The sequence below is a fragment of the Dreissena polymorpha genome, chromosome 1 (assembly GCF_020536995.1).
Source record: "Dreissena polymorpha isolate Duluth1 chromosome 1, UMN_Dpol_1.0, whole genome shotgun sequence".
Lineage (NCBI taxonomy): Eukaryota > Metazoa > Mollusca > Bivalvia > Myida > Dreissenidae > Dreissena > Dreissena polymorpha.
Window position 1 is genome coordinate 190697037 of NC_068355.1, and position 18497 is coordinate 190715533.

The 18497-nt window shown below is 33.9% G+C and overlaps 1 protein-coding gene and 1 long non-coding RNA gene across 2 annotated transcripts in view; both read right to left on the minus strand.

Moving 5' to 3' along the window:
• Positions 1 to 18497, minus strand: part of LOC127864326 (gem-associated protein 5-like) — a 216700-nt gene that overhangs the window by 88127 nt on the left and 110076 nt on the right. The window lies entirely within an intron of this gene.
• Positions 8476 to 18496, minus strand: LOC127864339 (uncharacterized). Its single transcript, XR_008041789.1, has 4 exons — positions 18323 to 18496; positions 17777 to 17858; positions 17194 to 17316; positions 8476 to 16811 (listed from the first exon to the last, which is right to left on the minus strand). It is a non-coding gene; the product is annotated as an uncharacterized LOC127864339 (long non-coding RNA).

The following is an 18497-nucleotide window of genomic DNA, read 5'->3' on the forward strand; positions in this document are numbered from 1 at the left end:
ATGTTTTAAGAAAAATTAAGTAAAGGTAGACAGTCTTATATCATTTAATTTTAACTTTCCCAGTTCCTTCTTTGTTTTTGTTATATTATAGTTATGTCATTGATATTGCAACTTTAAGAAGTTACCTGTGATTGTGCGTGTTAATCGACTATCTATATCTAGAACTTAAGTAAATAAATCACATCTATAACACTGTTCAGTTATTGGCATTGGCTTATGTTCAGACAAATTAATTGACATTTAGAATTGTGTTAAAGATCAATACTATAAAATACATTCAAGAAATAACTATTTTGATTACCTGCCAATTTTAATAACAGAGAGGCAGGCATAAGGAAATAGCTTAGTGTAGCAAATTTTGGTTAAGACAGTCAGATTTGGAAGGTAGAGGAGTCTTTAGTCAAGTTATGATACAACATAAAATTATACATGTCTCAATCGCTTTTGCTAGTCTTTTCCAATAATAAATCAATTTGTTTCTACGCCAAAGATTCAACAATTTATGCAATATCTTCAAAAATCTTTTGCAACCTGCACTCATGGATGTAACCCATCAGGAATCATGCATGACCTTTGTTTGTTTGTCAGTGCATTTATACATGTAATGCATTTTAAATAGGGATGCAAGAGGTTACAAAAACAAGGGGGCCTGTCGAAAGGCACTGGGCAGATACCATATCCACGATGCCACTATGACCTAAATATGATCCCCTGATGTATTACTCAGCCTCAAGGTTTATTACCTTACTACTATAAAACTGTAAAAATGGTCTGCTATTATTCTGGCTCAGTTTCTAAAATTTCACTTGTCTGAACCATAACTTATTTACCTTATATTTACTTTGACTTATGGATTCATAAGCTATGACTGTCTTATAGTTATTTATGTATCAACTCTCATAAACAAATTATTAGTAATTTAATCATACATACCTATTGCATCAGCATTATTCCATAAAGATCCATTCAGTCATAAAGCTATACATGTTTTCTTAAAATTGCATTATTTTTGTAAGAAACTCACCATCTGATCTGCATTTGTTTTTTCTTTACCATTAAGAAAAGGCACAAGAACGTTTTGCCAGTTAAAAAATATTAACTTGACTTATCTGATGGCCCAGAAATAAGTTTTTTTGTTGGGCACAGGAAGCACAATAACATGCTCCATCTACATTAATTGCATTTCTTATCAATGACATGTTGGTGTTAAGTAACCTTGGAGGCGTTATTATCATGTAGGATTTTAAGAAAAATACTGTTAACATGTATAAATTTTTCATTAGATAAGATTTTGATACTTATTGATACATAACTACTTATATGTTAATAAAATGCATGAATGATTTACACCACTGACTAATAAAACTTACTTTACCCACTGATAAAACACTATGAAAAATATAGAAAACAATTGTTTTAAAAAATCATGTCCTCACACCATAACAAATTGTTAACAATTGTGTTAATGTTTTAAGTTCAAACTGATAGCTCTTTTCTGTAATCAGTCACACAAAACTTCAATTGTATCAGCAACATAAATCTCCTATATACATTATTCTACAACTTGTCTTTTGATCCTATTAAATCTAAACTGCAGATAATTACTTTCTATGTAATAGACAAATGAAATCTGATACCATTTATCAGGGCTCAGCCTAGGTTCAAACTTGAGGGAGAAGTGACTTCTCCCTGAGCTGAATTTAGGGAGAAATGAGGCCACTAGAAGGAGAAGTGATTTCTGTTTGGCGTTTAATAAAATCTGTGCTTGTTTTATACCCCTCATTACACCAAGCATTACACTCATTAGTATCATCATCAATGACAAACAAATACTATTGACAAAGTCAATAAATCCTTACATATTAAGTCACATAAATCAATTCATACAAATAGAACTTGTGATTTCCATGTGCATCATAAAAATAAACAGTACTTTAATAATGCAATGACAATCCAAACCCAATTTACATCATAATGTATCAATACATGATAATTAGTCAGTTATTTTTTTCACCCATTTGGGAAAAGGCCCGGTACCAATGCCATTGGGAATTCTTCGCTTCATGAAATCACCAAATTGTGGTCAAAACGAGTCTTAACAAAACACAATCTTAATGCATGGGACCAAAGACCTATAGATTACATATAGTATATCTATTACTGTTTATCCGAATTGTATACATATCCGAAATATGTACACTTGAGAATGCCTTACCTGTTTCATTTAATAATCCAAATTTTCCTTGTTGTTATCTGGTTTAACAAACCTTATTACACTTACATGTTTGTTAAATCCAATTTTGCTTTCTCTATTATTGAATCACCATTAGTCTACTTGTAATTTGAATCGCCAGCTTTGAATTGAACGCGGGTTTAATGTTACAATACATCTGCCATGTGCAATGTCGAAGGTCGTGAGTCATGATGTAGCAATTTTATTCTACTCGGATAATTTATATCTAATCGAGGAAATGTGTTTTCTCAATGTCTATTGTGTAGTATTAGGACTTGTTAGTATAAAAATGAGCTGTGATTCCAGTTTATATAAGATGGGTGTTACTCGTAATTATCGGTGGATTAACAAACTGACAAAGCTCGTTAGACTTTTACAGTAGTGGATCTACGTAATTAATAGACCTTTGATCAATTTTGTTTTTCTTTAATAATTTTTCCCACTTTCTTTAACCATGCCGTCTGCCAAAAACATGTAATTATCGAATGTAATCTAGAGTCCGTGATTATCACGTAATCATTAGACAACTTACAGCACGCGCAAAGAGGTTGCGGGATATAAAATAAAGTCGTTTACGTATGGATACGGTAGATACAATTATGGTAATTAGCACTACAATTTGCACGGGTGGGTTGTTAGTTTTCGTTTATATGGTTATGAATTAATGTCTGACCAAATAAATTGCACATCGACTGGATAATTAGTGTTAAAGAGTTTTGAAACACGAAACAAGTAAACAGTAGAACATACTAGAATAAATCGTATTCATATTTACTGTTGGGAATGTGTTGCGCGTGTAAACTTTTTTGAGCGTAAATACATGTCTATAACGACGTCATTTCATCGCTCAGGTAAACTATTGCATATGTATATACAATGCGCGCGTTCTCATTGGTAACTATCGATGTTAATGTACCGCTTAACTCCGCCTGCAAGGCGTGTACTAATTGGGCTTGCAGAACAGAGAACTATCCAAACTGTCGGCGAAATGACACTCGGTATGATCTTTTGATCTAAACCGTTATTGTTTGGAGTGAATGCCCATGTATGCTAGTTGCCTGGATTAGCTTTCACAGCAGTCGATCTTTTGCTGTGATAATAAACTGATAACATAACAAGCGTCATCGGTGACTTTATGACATGTGAAAATAGAGAATTTTTAGATGAAAAAGTTGAGAGAAAAAAACCTCAATGTTGTAAAAAAAGAAGGCGAAGTCAACTTCTCCTTCATGTAATTTAAGGGCGACATTGTTATGTCCCGGGGGAAGATGTCGCCCACGTCGCCCTCACGGCCGAGCCCTGATTTATACAATTTTGATAGTTATTTTTAAGTTGTTGACATACTAATAACCAAATTTTAGAGGGGACCATTTGATCGCCCTCATAGCAGTAAACAATGGTTTGGAAATTTAAAGGTCCCAATACTTTAAGTAATTGTTACAGGGCCATCACTGTTACCTTTTTGCCATTTGGTCAATGTGTTAGGCTTTATGTATAAAAGTAACTACATAATATATATACATATATATATAATACAATAACACTCATAACACACTTATGTGACTCCCTGTGTGTGTACCTAAATAATTATACAACTTGTTGCTCATCTGTGACATAGTTTTGTCTTTGCATCATTCTGCCATTTCATAGGAAAGTTTTGTCATCTAACACTCAAATAAAAAAAAAAAATAAAAATACTTTATATATGAAAATGCATATATTATTGTTTATTATTATTTTCCCGTTGTGCATATGACTTCTCTATGATCAGTACATATATCATTTATGCCAGACAGAATTTTAATGACAAATTTATAGCCTGCTTATTCCAATGACAAATTAATTGCTTAGTATCTGCTTGTCTATATGTGTAACAATGTAAGTAAATTCTGGACTAAAAACTAGAAGAACATGATCAGCAAAGCAAATTGACAGAATGACACATTCATCTCAAGACAGCAATTGAAATCTTGACAGTTTAACATGCTAATAAAATAATAATAATTAAAAACCAGTAAGTTAAAGGTTTGTATATGTTTCTTTTAATAATTCAAAAGTTTACTTGATTAAAGACAAACAATTATGCATGTGCATCACAAATACATACTTCAATGTGTTGATTAACAAGAGTGCCAACTGGTCACAATAAATATTCGCAATCAAAGGTCAAAGTTAGATTTATTGGTCTTGGATGCATTTGTGTTTAAAAAAATGGCACTGAAAATTTCTCCTCGTAATAATTTTATCTTCAGAATTACCCAAATAGCTTGGAGAAGGTGCACCAATGTGCTTATTTGCAGAAATTTCTTGTCTTGCTTTTCTGGCCTCAAGTTTGACCAAGTTTGTTGACCATACAGTTGAGTTGAAGGGATGACAAGGTTAACAAGCAAATTCATTGAATTGATATCCCCTGCCAATATGCTTCTGGACACAAAAGTGTTATATTTGACACTCAAAAAAAGCATTTTTTCAAGATACAAAGGGCCATAACTCCTTTATTATCCAATGGTGTACAATGCCATTTGGCGTGCATCATCCTCTTATCCATATATATACTCATACCAAGTTTCAATGAAATCTGCCAAAGCACTTCCAACATATGGCTCTGGACACAAAAAAGCATTTTTCCAAGATACAAAGGGTCATAACTCTGTTATTAACAGATGGTGTACAATGCCATTAGGTGTGCATCATCCTCTTATCCATATAATATACTCATACCATACCAAGTTTCATTGAAATCCGCCAAAGCACTTCCAAGATATGGCTCTGGACACAGAAGTGCCGGCCGGCCGGCCGGACTGACGGAAAGACGGAATTGGAAAGACGGACGGACGGGCAACGCCGAAACAATATCCCTCGGCCTATGGCAGGGGATAATAAGGCCCTTTTTAATAGTTTAAGGGTCATAATTTATGAGTGCTTCATGTGATCAGAGGCTGGGAGTTGAACTTGGCTGAAATAATGTGCCCTCATGACGAACATTATCACTAAGTTTAATGATGATCTGATTTAAACTGCTTTATTTGGAGACTGGACAAGTTTTCTATAACTTTTTTTTAGTAATTCAAGGGACAAAAAAATAATTATTCAGAAGTGTATCATGAAATCTGGTAGGTTATCGAACTTGGCAGAGATAAATCCCCCAAAACATTATAACCAATTTTCATTTTGATCCAATATAAAATGTTTGTGTTAAAGACCCCGGCGAAATGTTGTTCATGATTTCATGAACACTTCAAGCCAATCAAGAACTGTTCATGAACGGTTCTGAAAAAGTTCCTGAGCTTGGTTCATGAACTTTTGGACATGAACTGTTCTTAAGACATGTTCATGAACTGTTTATGAATTATTGTTGAACATTTCAAAGTTCATGAACAGTTCTTCATCTAACCATAAATACTTAGTGATGAACATTTCATGCACAAGTATTTCTAATGACTTTTCTGAGACAGACTTTAAGGATCCATCATGAATAATTCATGAATTCCTTTGTGCTAGATGTTTCATACATATTTTTGAAAGTAATATTGAAATGTCTAGCATACAAATCTTGTAGATTTGTAAAACCTGTGAAGTTAGTATGAATATGCATAGTACTTTCACCACTGTAAGTTAGAGTTCTTGACCTGTTCTAGAGAATTTTAAGAACATTTGTACAAGAACTGTTCAAGAACTGCCTTCAGGAACACTTCAATAACTTTTTAAGGACCTTTCCTGTTCTTGAATTATTCTTAAACTATTCTTGAACACTTTAAGAACTTTTTTGAACAACATGTTTCCTTCTGATGTTCTTAAACAGGTCTACACAATGTTTGTGAACGTATGATGGACTTTTTAAGAATCCAATATGTTCTTAAAAGGATCTGTCATTGTTCTTGGAAGACTTAAAAGACAAGTTTAAGAACGTTTTAAGGACATCTTATTTCAAGAACAGTTTAAGATGATATCAAGAACTCAATGTACATTGCATTGCTGTTTTTACAAAGAAAGAATATTGTGTGCACAGGAAGTTGAAACGGAAGGCACATGGTTTATGTTATATTTGAAAATGTAAGTCTTTAATAAATTACCGGCTGAACTGATCAGCCATTGGTTCTTTGGCACTGTAAGTGTAACCATTTCAGGGAAACCATTGATTAGTAAATGATTCTTGAACTGAAAATGAGACTATTCATAATCTTTTCAATACATGAATTATTCATGAACATATAGTGCAAAGTTGTATTATGAAATTTAAAGAGTATTATCAAACCACTTGTATCTCAGTTATTAGTGTTATATTTAAATTATTGTTATATGTTGCTATCAATATGTTAAGTGCTAATACAAGACTTGTTTCTTCTTACCCTGACCTGTTTGTTGAGCTTTAGTAACACTTATGATAACCTTTGCAAAATTGACAAATTCTTGTTCATGAATAGTTCATGAACACTTCATGCCACCTCAGTTCATGAACTCTTGAAGAACTATGGTTCATGAACTATTCACTTACAGTTCGTGAACAGAAAATGAGCCATTGAAAAATAGAAGGAAAATGTTCATGAACTGTTCGTGAACAGCAAAACCCTGAAGAATTTTTCAAGAATTATGTTGTTCATGAACTGTTCAAGAACACTTCATGCCATTGATGTTCATGAATAGTTCATGAACATTTCATCCCATAATGGTTCAATAATAGTTCATGAACACTTCATGCCACACGGGTTCAAGAATAGTTCATGAACACTTCATGCCATAAGGGTTCAAGAATATTTCATGAACACTTCATGCCATTAGTGTTCATGAACAGTTCATGAACTAAAATTTCAAGAACTTTTCACAGACGTGGCTCATTTTCTGTTCACGAACTATTCGTGAACAGTTCATGAACTCAGTTCACGAACAGTTCATGAACTGTTCACGAATTATTCGTGAACTGCAGAACAACATTTCGCAGGGGGAGTGTTAAAAAGCAGACAATTCTAATTTTGCCAATTTTTTCGGCGTAAGCTGTATTAAGCCAGCTTTTCACCTCTCCTGACCTTTGTAAGTGTCCAATAAAATTCAAATAAAATTTCCCGCGGCTAGGTACGAATGAATACACTTCATTTATTCCATTGGCTGATTTGAGTATTCCACCAGAACATTGGAAACATATCCGCGTCTTTGTAACACTGTTTAACTGCATGAAACAATTTTATTTCTAATGAAAAGGCTTAATAGATAGAACAGTTTTACACTCAATTCTCGACATCAATACAGTTTGTGCGTACACCTTTTATTTTCAGAGAATTACCAGCGCAACGCTTTTATATTTAAAGGCTATGTTCTCATATTTAGTACTTACTTCCATATTCTTGTCAACATGTTAACATGTAAAAGTATAAAGAGCAGTGGAAGCGAGGCCTAACTTTAATACATTGCATTTCAACCCGGGTCAATTCGCGGCCAGTGTATGGATGTCAGAGTTTATATACAGGTCATCACCGGAGTTCGCGGCCAGTAAAATAATAGTTATATAATAAATACGCTATCCGTGAACTAGGTGACCTGGAATTTTCTTTAGACCAGAAATATGTAGATTCTTAATGGGTTTTCAACAATACAATGATAAATATTATTTTTGATTAATTTAACAATAATTATTCCACCATATTGACCAATGTATTAAGCATGAGCGCGATGATTATCGATACTGTTAATAATCGAATCAAATAGCAATGCCCGACAAACCACTAAAATAGGTTTGTTCGAAGAACGCGCCTATAAATACGGATACTTCTCGTGTGGCCGGTTGACTCGTATGTATTAATTTCACTTCCATTCTTCTTTTGGTTTTCTGTTTTGTATCTATAGGTTTATGACCAGCAATATGTAATAATGTCAAATAAGCCGCGAAAACTCCGCGTAACATCCCGTACTGCGTGTGATGCAGCTAAGAACTGCACAGAAAAAAAGACATTCGCTATCCTTGATCTCATTCATTGAACTATCAACGCCGTATATCTTTTTAAAAGATATTTCTTGTTTATAATTCAAGGGCCATAATATTGCCATGAAGCAATCTTTCTGGTTTTCAAACTGCCCATAAACATTTCATAATGATAAAAACTGTCTGAATTATTAATCAGATATTGTTGTCATGGATGGATCATTAATGACCAGTGTCTGCCACCTGCAAATGGTGTTCCCATTATACGCCCTGTTGTTTTTTTAACAGGCATATAAATATGTATTGTCTGAAAATAAGGACAGGAATATTGTTTTTTAGTCTTTAATAACAAGGGTTTTCTCCATGTGCATATAATGTCTTTTGTTTTTTGCTAGAAAACATTAAATATTGAATGACACTGTTCTATTGTATGATCTGCATAAATTAGATATATCACACATGTGACTAAAGAAGAAGTGTTGTAACATAGTGTCATAAAGCAATTACTTCCCAGATGTTGCAAAACAATCATAACTTAGATAAATGTTATAAGAAAACAAAACAGTTTCAATGAAACATTCTTGAGAACCTTAGCATCTGGCCAGGAAGTGATTCCACAACCCCATGGTCCCTAAGTTTGTGGTGGGCACCAAGACATTGGGGTCAGCTAAAGGTTTATAACAATGCTGCAGTGTTCACAATGATCACAAACAGTGAAGCCCACCACAGGCTTGCTTGATTCTTAATTGCATACATGGGCTCTATCATTTAGACTTTTGTGAAAATATTTTTGAGAGGCATCTGAATATATTGTGAAACAGGGATGTAAATGATGGCTCCATTTGGCATCTCAACATTCCCAATCAATTAAGCATACTAAAAATAGCGTGTCTTAATTATTTCCTGGTGGGCGTTAAATAACAAAGCCTTGAGTAAAACATTAGGCTTAATGCATGTGCATTAAATATTTGACAGATTACCTTCTGAAGTCCGCAAACCTTTGCAGAAATCACAGACTAATCTGAGACAATTCTTAAATCTCTAAGTGTTACTTTGATCTCTGAGCCTGTGAGACAGGTTTCATATATTAACCCATTTATGCTGAGTAGACTCTCCCATCCTTCTAAATTGGATCAGTTTATTTCCAAAATTAGGGATGCCTAGTATATTTATTTCTACATTTAGAATATTTCTTACAGAAATTCCTTTAAGCAAAGAGCGCAGGCCCTGATGAGACGCCGCATTATGCGGCATCTCATCTGGGTACGCTGTTTGCCAAGGCATTTTTCTAGACGCTAGGCATAAATGGGTTAAATGCTGTCTCCTCATGAAGGTCATTAGTCCCAAGTTATTTTAAAATCCCCTGGGAAAGATTTCAAGAACAGTTCACAAACCAGTTCAAGAACGTCCATGAACAATAAATGACCCTTCAAGAACAAAATGTCATTTTTGAACTTGTTCAACAACTATGCATAAACGTGTCCAGGAACTGTTCATGAACAGTGGCTAACAAGAATTTTCTTTTTAATAACCAAATTTGATCATCTTCATCTCTTGAAAGAAATGTTATAAATCTACCTCTCTGCTCGTGCTGGTGTTGTGTTTAAAATGTCAAATGGGTTCTATCAACTTATTTTCCTGTTTTCAATGTTTACTTTGTCAGGCTCTGTAATAAGGACACTAAAAACTGAAATGTCAGTGCTTTAACATGACAAATACAAGATGCGTTTGTGAAACACAATATCCCCCTATATGACGTTTGACCTTGACCTTGTGTAGGATGACCTTGACCTTTCACAACTCAAAATGTGCAGCTCCATGAGATACACATGCATGCCAAATATCAAGTTTCTATCTTCAATATTGCAAAAGTATTCATAAAATAAGCAATTTGGGCCACATATATTTGACTTCTGACCTTGAAGGATGACCTTGACCTTGACCTTTCACCACTCAAAATGTGCAGCTCCATGAGATACACATGCATGCCAAATATCAAGTTGCTATCTTCAATATTGCAAAAGTATTCATAAAATGAGCGATTTCAGGCTTTTTCCGCCCTATGCCACGGGTCCGAAATTCGGCCCCATTCCCAATGCAAATCTGGTTGTTTTTTTCCCAATTGAAAAAAATATTTCCAATTCCAAAAACAAAAAATTTTTTTTTTTTTTTTTTTAACTTTAAAATATATAAGTTTACCTAATCCGGTGTAGAAAATAGAAAGTATTGCATAATTAAATATTCTGTTGCCTTGAATTTGTTTTAAAAAATGTAAAATATGTTAATGATTATTTAAGACATTCCTTATTTTCCTCAAAATCCAGCCCTTCGCGCGATTTTTTTCACATCAAAAAAGGCCAGGCCTTTTCCCCAAATTCAGATTTAAAACCCTGCACTTATCACACATGTTCATAATATTTTGTAAAATTTTAATAATAAGTTATCAAAATAGTCGTTGTTTACCAGTTAACGGCTTCTTTGAAATATAAGAAACACTATTTACATGCGATAATTTTTCCCAATTGAGCCAATTTTGCGATTAATTTTTTTCTCAAAATGGGGGTTTTCACGACGCGAAATTCCCAAAATTCCAGTGTGGCGTTTTCCCAAAATGGAGCGGAAAAAGCCTGGATTTTGGCCACATATATTTGACCTCTGACCTTGAAGGATGACCTTGACTTTGACCTTTCACCACTCAAAATGTGCAGCTTCATGAGATAAACGTGCATGCCAAATATGAAGTTGCTATCTTCAATATAGCAAAAGTTATTGCAAAATGTTAAAGTTGGCGCAAACAGACAGACCAACAGACAGACCTGTCACCAACAGACAGGGCAAAAAAAAATATGTCCCCCACTACTATAGTGGGGGACATAAAAAAGTTTCATTTGAATTTAGATCAGCAATAAGTAAAGAATAAAATCTACGTACAAGACTTAAACTATTTTAGTTGATAGTTATTGCGAAACTTTGAGCAGTTATTAAAATAAATAAAGACCTAGACCAATTTTCTTGTAACCAATGGCAATGCAGTGAGAAAATATTAAATATAAGTGAACAGTTTGAGCTATCAACCAAAAAATGAACGCATCACTACATTGAATGGTCATCTGAGTGTGACCTTGACCTTTGAGATTGGGAAACAGGTGTTGTTAGCACATGACATGTCATCTTATGAAAGTGGACATTTGAAGCAAGTTATTTTGCAATCCATATATATGGCAAACTTATGGCTGATGTAGGAATCTTCCCACAGGCTGATAGAGAGAACAGAGAGACTGAGTTTGATTGAGTGAATATGCTGCTTCTTCAAGGGGGTAATAAATTTACATTAAAAGCAACAACAATACATATACCCCCTTAGCACTAATAATGATGGAAATAAAATATGATTCAGGCGAAAGGACAGAGCAATAAAATCCAACATTTGAAAGGTTTATTATTTTGTTTAGCTAATAATATGACTATTCCCTGTGGTTTTATATTTTATTTTTGAAATACAATTTATTCTATGTTATTCAACTTCTTTTGAACAAAAAATGTAGAATAAATGCTTGTCATCAGCAAAATCTGACTTATCAAATGTATCTGAACATACTATTTCTTGTTTTCTATGTAAATCCAATTACACATTTTTTTATCTTATCCATGATTTATACAATTGTTTGAAAATTTTCATAGCTACTTTTTGTTTGCCTTACCAGCCACATTACATTATTTTGCTGAAATGACGTTGCAACTCAAACTGACATCATCTAATCTAAATAACTTTCTGGACTTACCACAATGTTTACCTAATTATTATTTTTTCACTAATTTTAAAGCATGTGATAAAAAGATCTGACACTCGTTGTAATTTCATATCTTAATATATGACATACGAGCAGGTTACTTGTTTGTATGCTCCCTAAACATTTGCTAACTAAAGAAAATTCTGAACTTGTTTAAAATAAATAATTAAAAAACAACTTGTATAAGATCTTCTTGAGTTATCATACACACAAAAAAAAGAAGAATTATCAAACAATTATAAGAACACTCAACATGTATGATGCAAAATTTTAAGTTAAATTCTTTCATTTGATCAGATTTGTATAATTGCTGATTCATCGATCACTTTTAGCACATGCAGTGCCCTTAAGTTACCAAAAAAATGATTCAATTATTTTGTTGTTATTTAACACTTAAAGATGCAATATCAATTAAATCTAAGACATGCAAGTCTGTAATCCCACCTTGCCTCTTATGGGTCACATTTCAGCTTCATCTAGTCACTACATGGATGCAAATGGTTATAATTCATTAAATAAATAAATCAGCACCCAGTAAATTTATTTCTTTAGTAACTATGTTAAGGTCATGGGCAGATTAGAAACAGATATTTAGGTGTGCACCATCTATATAGACCGTGCTCTGTGTAAAGGGGGTTTAGTGCATGTGCTGTCCGCACAGGCTCATCTGAAGGGACGACACTTTCCGCTTTTATGATATTTTTTGTTTCAAGAAAGTCTCTTCTTAGCAAAAATCAAGTTAAGGCGGAAAGTATCGTCCCTGATAAGCCTGTGCGGACTGCACAGGCTAATCTGGTACGACACTTTACGCACATGCATTAAACCCACTTTTCACAGAGCACGACTCATATAAATGTTTTAACAAACATTTTGTTGTAAAAATCCCAATTCCTTCTTTGTTTTTTTCGGCGTCAGCTGAATACGCCAGCTTTTCACCTTAGCCTGACCTTTGTTAGCGTCCAATAGAATTCAAATAAAACTTCCCGCGGCCAAGTACAGATGAATACACTTCATTGACTGCATTGGCTGATTTGATAATACCACTAGAACATTGGAAACATGTCCGCGTCTTTGTAACACTGTTTTACTGCGTGTTCAGCATGAAACAGTTTTATCTCTAATAAAAAGGCTTTATAGATAGAACAGTTTTACACTCAATCTCGACCTCAATATAGTTTGTGCGTACATCTTTTATTTTCAGAGGATTTTCAGCGCGAGAACGTTGTGTACTTAAAGGCCATGTTCTCATATTTAGTACTGACTTCCATATTCCTGTCAACATGTTATATGTAAAAGTATAAAGAGCAGTGGAAGCGATGCCTCACTTTAATGTGTTGCATTTCAACCCGCGAGGTATAAGGGGTCAGTTCGCGGTTAGTGTGTTTGAATGTCAGAGTTTATATACAGGTCAGACCTTCTGTGCTGTTCGGAGTTCGCGGTCAGTTATATAATAGTTATATAATAAAGACGCTATAGCGTGAACTAGGTGAACCTGAATTTTCTTTACCACCAGAAAGATGTGAAATGAAGATATCCAGCGATATTATTTTATGGCATGTCAATAATAGATTCTTAATGTGTTTTCAACAATACCATGATAAATATTATTTTTAATTAATTAACAAGAATTATTCCATCATATTTACTAATGTATTATTGCAGCATATTGACTAATGTATTAAGTATGAGCGCGATGATTCTCGATACTGTTAATAATCGAATCAAATACACATAGCAATTCCCGATAAACCACTCAAACAAGTTTGTTCGAAGAACGCGCGTATACATATTTAAGGCCTAAATTAAAATTGAGTTTGTTTGCCCTTTACCGACCGACCCACTTTTTACCCCCCGACCCAAAAATTTTTATTGCGATTTCTGAAAACGTATTTTTTTTATTTTCGTTTTTTTTCGACGATCATATAAGAGCCGACAGCAATATTTATTCATGCGCGTATTTATATCCCTGTCTATTATTATCGCCCCTGACCGATCAAGGTCGCTCCGATGGTTGGAATTTCATACGCCCCAATATAGACAGTAATGCAAGCGTCTATAACCAGCATGGCGATCGGCGGTGTACGCGAAAGTAGTCGGACATATACGAGTTTACGTTTGTTGTACACATGCTGTTAACGTGATCCAAGACGGCGGACAATTAAAAGAAATAACGATGCTCAGCGAGGACAAATAACTATTGAATTTACGACGGACATCATATAATTAGTATGGATTAATGAAAAGAGCGTGTCATTCTACGATGGAGCATACGTTTTAGATACAAATAAAACTCTTTTTTTTGGAAATGTATGAACTGAATGCACAGCACAAGTGTTTGAAAATTGGAATGCAGTCTACTCGCAAGGAAAAATACATTTAACAGTTACAGGATTATCGTTCGAAAATGCAAAATAAAAGACAAACATGATTTGATTTATATGCAAGTGGATCTGTGTTTAATCAGATTCATGTGCATATTCTGCTTTATTATGTTTGCCACACTAAACAGTTTACTGTAATGGCATGTTAGTGAAATGGATATGTAAAGGTAAACTTATTTAATATATTAATGTCTCTTAGCTAAATACATCGACAACACTCAAGTATATATGTTTAAAGCGTTAATATATCCAAAAACTGAATCTAACACCCTTAATTTATTTCCCCAGATCAAGTTTTCATGCTTATGTTAGTTGCAATAATACAACTCCCAGCTATTGACCCTCTGAGCTGTACGTATGTACTCATAAAAGCTCAGAGCATTCAAGAAGAAATCATGCTTTATAATAATGTTCAGTTTGCCCTTTTATGAATTTACTTTGCCATGCCGAGACTATGCACTAACCGGTCAAACACTTAAAATTGAGGCCTGTACAAATTTCAACTGGCCTGTGAATTGTTTCTCCTGGTAGGCAAGTCTGGCCTGTAAAATGTGACGGTCTTTCGCCATGTCTGAATTTTTCCATTAAAGGCTTAGGGCTGTCTTTCTACACTCCTTCAATGCTTGTTGCATGCTAATTAAGCGCAATTTAAGGGAAAGGTTTAAGTTAAAAATAAAAGCTGTCTGGCTGTTAAATAATTACAAATGCATTTGAGCAATTAACATCATATGATGAACAAATATTTAATGTCATAACACACAAACATGCATTTGATATTAATATATGCAAGAAACAGCAAACAAGATAATGTTAAGCTACATAGGGCTTCGTACACTGCAACAGTGCTTTAATAACAGTGTTTTAAATATTTATAGACTATTAGTGTATAAAAAATATAATTTCTCAAATAAAATAAAATAATTTTCCTACCTACCTACCCATCTGTAAAATTTAGGGTCGGTAAAGGGCAAACCAACAATATTTTAATTGTGGCCTAAAATATGTACGGAGACTTCGCGTGTGGCCGGTTGACTTTGGTTTTCTTTTTTGTATCTATAGGTTTATGACCAGCAATATGTAATAATGTAAAATAAGCCGCGAAAACTCCGCGTAACATCCCGTACTGCGTTTGATGCAGCTAAAAACTGCACAGAAAAAGATATTAGCTATCCTTGATCTCATTCATTTAAATCTTTATCTTCCATAAACTCCAACCACAATCAACGCCGTATATCTTTTTTTAAAGATATTTCTTGTTTATATTGTAGTTAAGTGATATTGCAACTATAAGAAGTTACCAGTGATTGTGTGTGTTAATCCACAATCGATTATCTAGAACTAAAGTAAATAAATCACATCTATAACACTGTACAGTTATTGGCATTGGCTTATGTTCAGACAAATTAATTGACATTTAGAATTGTGTTTAAGATCAATACTATAAAATACATTCAAGAAATAACTATTTTGATTACCTGCCAATTTTAATAACAGAGAGGCAGGCATAAGGAAATAACTTAGTGTAGCAAATTTTGGTTAAGACAGTCAGATTTGGAAGGAAGATGAGTCTTGAGTCAAGTTATGATACAACATAAAAATACATTTCTCAATCGCTTTTGCTATTCTTTTCCAATAATTAATCAATTTGTTTCTACGCCAAAGATTCGACAATTTATGCAATATCTTCAAATATCTTTTGCAACCTGCACTCATGGATGTAACCCATCAGGAATCATGCATGACCTTTGTTTGTTTGTTAGTGCATTTATACATGTAATGCATTTTAAATAGGGATGCAAGAGGTTACAAAAACAAGAGGGCCTGCCCCTGCGAAGATTGTTAGAACTGTTCTATAACATTTCTAGAATTGTACTGGAACTAATGACTAGAAGTGTTCTGGAATCATCCTTAAAATGCTCTAGAACGATTTAGAACAGTTGTTGAACGTTAAATGAGAATAATTTCTAGAACAATTTGTTCTGAAACAGTTCTGAAGGTTTGTTCTAGAACAATTCTTGAACAAGCGTTCTAGAACTATTCCAGAATATTTCTTGAATAAATTTCCAGAACTGTTATAGAATTGTTCTAGATATTTTTCTCATTTAACGTTCAACAACTGTTCTAGAACAATTCTTGAACTATCGTTCTAGAACTATTCCAGAATTTTTCTTGAATAAATTTCCAGAACTGTTATAGAATTGTTCTAGAATTTTTTTCTCATTTAACGTTCAGCAACTGTTCCAGAATATTTCTAGAACATTTTCAGTATGATTACAGAACAGTTCTAGCCGGTGTGTTCCAGTACAATTCTAGAAATGTTTAGAACAGTTTCGAAGGGTTGCTTCAAATAAGTCTGGAACAAAGTTCTTATACAGTTCTGAAAATGTCCGTAAACAGTTCTTTTCAATCTCTTCGGAGGCATCTGATGGGATCAGGCTCTTCTGTGTACAGAAACTTGTCACGAGGCTCTGTAGGTGTTTGAGCACTTTGCTCTGAAATCATTTAGATAACAAATGTAGTCACATCTTAAACTAAACAAGAAGTCTAAATGATCCAGCTGGACAGTATTACAAATATAGACATAACGTCTTTTTATTTAGTCAATATTGAGTGTACTTATTATCAAAGTATTCAAACAAATAATAACACATTTGATCACAACATTAGTATTTTCAAATTGAGAATGCTTCAATACAGCAAACCTTGTAAGTAAACTGGTGATGGATAACACAATTTGACATTCAGCACCAACTTAAATACGAACGCAATATATTCAAGACACTGTTGCAGGTTTTTATGATTTGAACGCATTAAATACTGGATTTTATATATTTCTAAGGGATTAAAATAAAAAGTATTAGACAACCAACATACTACTGAGATTTTGCTTTGCAGCATTGTTCGTCAGGTCAATATCTTCGGAGGCATCTGATGGGTTCATGCTCCTCTTTACAGGCAACTTATCACGAGGCTCTATTGGTGTTTGATCACTGAACTCTAAAATCATTCATGAAATGTGTTGAAAACCAAACTTGAGCATTGTGTCATGCGATCATGAATACTTTGTTTTAGACCATCAAAATTCACATTTGGAAATTCTGGCTAGACTGAGTAGTTACTCATACAAACAATTAGCTAATGTTATCGAACGTTTGTTAATCAGATTTTTTTCTTCAAATAAATTCACTCACCCCTGGCTAGTGAGTGAGTGTGAAATTGGATAACTGTGAACAATGTGTTCATGTTTCATTTATAACAGGGAAAAAATCATATATCTATAGGCAGTGTTGACCAACTGATAAAAAAATACTTATAATAACACTTATTCAATGGAGGCAAATTGAATTTCTTGAGTCTCATTTAAGTGTCCAACTCACATTCATAAATATTAAAGCCTGTAATTTTGGACTGCCTGCCTGTCACTGAACTGTGAACATGCCTTGAAAATAATACCTACCTTGAGTTTTTTTCCTATCTTAAGTTGCCTTGAAAGCATGCTTAGGCGGTCGCTTTGCTTGCTTCAAGAGAAACCTCGTCATCTGTAATCAACAGTATATACAAATTTTAATATTATTATTATGACAATATATTTATTTACAAGATTATTTTTCGTTATCCGAAAATATGATTGCCCGAACCTGTACTATTTACAACAAATTGTTTAACAATGATCAGGAAGACCCCTTAACTTTAATATTGATTTATTTCAATACTTTGTGTTTTTTATCAATACACAGTGTTATAAACAGTAAGTGAAATATACTTGCTCTACGGCGATTGAAATATGAACATTTTTAGGGGACATTGTTAACCGAGACACCGCCTCGTCCAATAGGTCCGCGTTGAGCGAACTGAAATATCATTTTGCGGTATTCTCCGACAGGAATTTATTAACATTAGTGACGAGGCGGGCTTAACGCTTTCAGTCATAAAAAGTGTTCGCCCCATTCAAGAACCTTTTAGATTGGTACCAAAAGTTTGGCTATCAAACGAATTTACTTACGATGGATTTCACTGATCACCGCATCGTATGTTTGTTTTTGGTAAGTGGCTTTGATGAGATCTCCCTCCTGGTAGTGAGCAACATCTATTTTGGGTGCGACTACATTTTGTGGTTCGATAAAGCTAATACGCGATTGAACAAGAAAATAACGTCTGCCATTTAAAAAAAGCGCGCT